The sequence below is a fragment of the Cebus imitator genome, unplaced genomic scaffold (genome assembly GCF_001604975.1).
Source record: "Cebus imitator isolate Cc_AM_T3 unplaced genomic scaffold, Cebus_imitator-1.0 Scaffold30, whole genome shotgun sequence".
NCBI lineage: Eukaryota > Metazoa > Chordata > Mammalia > Primates > Cebidae > Cebus > Cebus imitator.
Genome location: NW_016107345.1, coordinates 10,236,803 through 10,240,919, shown reverse-complemented (window position 1 = coordinate 10,240,919; position 4,117 = coordinate 10,236,803).

The window sequence follows — 4,117 nt, the reverse complement described above, 5'->3', positions numbered from 1 at the left end:
TGACCAGGATGGTCTCGATCTCTTGACCTCGTGATCCACCCGCCTCGACCTCCCAAAGTGCTGGGATTACAGGCTTGAGCCACCGCGCCCGGCCTGAAAGAGTTTAAGAAGGATTTATGTTATTCTTTTTTAATGTTTGGCAGAATTCACTAGTGAAGCCATCTGGCCACAAAGCAATAGAAAATCTGAACAGACCAACAATGAGTAAGAAGATTGAATCAGAAATCAAAAACTTCTGGACACATATGTATAGCTTTATTGAGGCTTAATTTGCATACTGTAAAATTCACCCATTGTGTCAATTCAATGATTTTTTAGTCAATTTCTAGAGCTGTCCCAACATCATCACAATCCCGTTTTAGAACTTTTCCATCACCTCCAAAATTTTCCTCAAGCCCACTCATGGTGACTCCCCACTTTCTAACTTATAGCCCCAGGCAACCACTGACCTTTCTGTTTCCATAGATTTGCCTTTTCTGGACATTTTCTGTAAATGGAGTCATACAGTCTTTTGTATCTGACTTCCTTCGGTTCGCATGTTTTTGGGGCTCATCCATGTGGTGCTGTGTCAGTATTTTGTTCCTTTTACTGCTGATAGTACTCCATTTTATGGCTATATAACATTTTGTTTATCTGTTCACCCCAATAGACATTGGGATGATTTCTAAATTCTGGTTGTTATGAATAATGCTGTAATTCAGTATGTACGGATAATGAATATTTGCATGCAAGTCTTTTGTGGACATGTTTTTATTCTCTTGGGTAGATGCCTAGGAGTGAAATTGCTGAGTCAGGTTTTTTTGCTTGTTTGGTTTTGAGACAGGGTGTCATTCTGTCACCCAGGCTAGAGCGCAGTGGTGCAATCATGGTTCACTGCAACCTCGACCTCCTGTGTGCTCAATCGATCCTCCCACCACAGTCTCCCGAGTAGCTGGGATTACAGGCATGCGCCACCATGCCCAGCTAAGTTTTGTATTTTTAGTAGAGACAGGGTTTCCCCATGTTGGCTAGGCTTGTCTCGAACTCCTGACCCAAAGTGATCCACCTGCCTCAGCCTCCCAAAGTGCTGGGATTACAGGCGTGAGCCACCGCACCCGGCCTCATTTCCCATTTTTATGTTGGTATTATATAAATCACTTTTAAAGAATTGTATATTAGCTGGCTTTTGCTGCATTAGCAACAACACCAAAACTTAGTGACATAAGACAATAAACATTAAATTATTGTTATGACATTGTGGGTCAGCTGGATGGTTCTGGTATGGGCCAGCTCCTGTGAGGCTGGAGGGTATAGGATGGCCTCATTCGTATGTCTGGCAGTGGGCAGGCCGGTGGGTCTAAGAGTGTTCTCCACTGCGTTGGTTTACTTCTGCTCCAGCAGGCTGGCCCAGGCTTACTGTTCCCAAGCAGCATCTGTAAGCACTTCTCAAGTCTCTGCTTGCAAGACATTTGCTACCGTCTCGTGGGCCAAAGCAAGTCCTAAGGCCAGCTTACAATCAAAGAGTGGAGAAAGGGACCCTACGTCTTGACTGGAAAAGCTGTAAAGTCATACTGCACAGGGCATGGACAGGGAGGAGTGGAGAATTAGGGCCACTTCTGCAATCTACCACAAATAAGTTTGATTTCTGCTCTTATTTTTTTTGAGACAGAGTCTCGTTCTGTTGCCCAGGCTGGAGTGCAGTGGCACAATCTCAGCTCACTGCAGCCTCCGGCTCCTGGGTTCAAGTGATTCTCGTGCCTCAGCCTCTCAAGTAATTGGGATTACAGGCATGAGCCACCACGCCTGGCCTAGGTTTGATTTCTAACCATTAGAATCTTAGAGGCCTCTGGGCGTTACTTAAGTGGATTATGAATTTTATGTTTGTCAACAAAATGTGCAGAGACAAAACTTATAATTTTCCTGAATCTTCCTTAATTATGTTTTTCATAAATTCATTTTTCTTCAGATCATCTAAGTATGATGCTGAATTGGGGCACAGAAAAGAAACTGCTTCCAAAGTCACCTCCTTGTAAAGTCACTTCCACTTAGAGGAAGCCATGGACCATTTAGAATCTTGGGAAAATGAAGGCCTTTGCTTGGGAAGCAATCTTGCTTGCAGGCTGACTGGGGCATCCACATGGGGCTGAAGCTTCCTGTAACTTTACCACCAGCAGTCATACAGGTGGGGGCCTGGACTTGCATAGGACACTCTGCATTCAGTTCCACTGTTAACAGGAATTTCTGCTACTTCACGAGGAGGAGTGACATTAAAGAAGTTACCTTCGTGGCCCAGGTAGGGGCTGGGGGACAATTGTCAGCAGGTTTCATGGGGCTTTTTTGTTTTCTGTTTTTGTTTTTGTTGTTGAGACAAGTCTCGCTCTGTCGCCCAGGTTGGAGTGCAGTGACGTGATCTTGGCTCACTGCAACCTCCGCCTCCCTGTGTCGAGTGATTCTCCTGCCTCAGCCTCCTGAGTAGCTAGGATTACAGGCATGCACCACCACACCCAGCTAATGTTTTGTATTTTAGTAGAGACGGGGTTTCACCATGTTGGTCAGGCTGGTCTCTAACTCCTGGCCTCATGTGTTCCGCCCACCTCGGCCTCCCACAGTGTTGGGACTACAGGCGTGAGCCACCGCACCCGGCCAGCAAATTTGGTTTAATGGAGGAGACTTGGGTTGGAAGGATTCAAGAAGCAAACCACAGCCTGAGCTATGCATCCTATCTATTTTCCCTCCCATCAGCACCTCCATTCTGTACCTGGGCATGTGTGAACCCTCCTTGCACAAGCAAAAGGATAGAAATGGCTAGGTTCTCAGCATGGAACAAAACATACTGTGAGAATAAATGATTAAAAAGCCACATGAAGCTGGGCACGGTGCCTCATGCCTGTAACCCCAGCACTTTGGGAGGCTAAGGCAGGCAGATCACCTGAGGTCAGGAGTTTGAGACCAGCCTGGCCAACATGGCGAAACCCTGTCTCTACTAAAAATACAAAAATTAGCTGGGCGTAGTGGTGTGCGCCTGTAATCCCAACTACTCAGGAACCTGGGAGACGAAGATTACAGTGAGCTGAGGTCACACCACTGCACTCCAGCCTGGGCGGTAGAGTGAGACTCCGACTCAAAACACATGATCATTTCAACAGACACAGAACAGGCATTTGATTAAATCCAACATCTTGTCATGATAAAAACGTGACAAACTAGGGTTAGAAGTGAACTTGTTCCACCTGATAAAGGGCATTTACAAAAAATCTCCAGCTAACATCATAGTGACGAAAGACTGAATGCTTTCAACCGAAGATTGGGAAGAAAGCAAGGATATTCACTCTCACCACTTCTAGTCAACACAAGACTGGAAGTCTTAGCCAGTGCAGTAAGGCAAAAATAAGATAAAAGTCATACAGTTTCCAAGGGAAGAAATTAAACTGTCCGTAGTCACAGATAAGATTGTCTTGCGTAAAGATTCTCAAGGCATGAGCCCCCGTACCCAGCCAGCAGTTCCCTATGTAGCTAAACATATACCTTCCTTGTGACCCAGCAGTTTCATTTCAGGATATTTATCCTAGAGAAATGAAAACTTAAGTCCACACAAAATCCTGTACCTGAATGTATACAGCAGCTCTTTTTACAATTGCCCAGAACTGGAAACAATCCAAATATCCATCAGTATGTAAATGAATAAACAAACTGTGGTACATCCACACAATGGAATATTCAGCAACAAAATGGAGCAAACTAGTGATAACACCACAGGACATGGGTGAATCTCAATGTGATTATGTTGAGTGAAAGAAGCCGGTCCAGAGAGATCACATTGTATAATTCTGTCTTTGTGACATTATTGAAAAGACAAAACTGGCTGGGCATGGTGGCTCAGCCTGTAATCCCAGCACTTTGGGAGGCAGAGGAGGGCAGATCACGAGGACAGGAGTTCAAGACCAGCCTGACCAACATGGTGAAACACTGTCTCTACTAAAAATGCAAAAATTAGCCAGGGGTGGTGGTGGGTGCCTGTAATCCCAGCTACTAGGGAGCCTGAGGCAGAAGAATCGCTTTAACCCGGGAGGTGGAGGTTATAATGAGCTGAGATCATGCCATTACACTCCAGCCTGGGTGACAGAGCAAGACTCTGTCT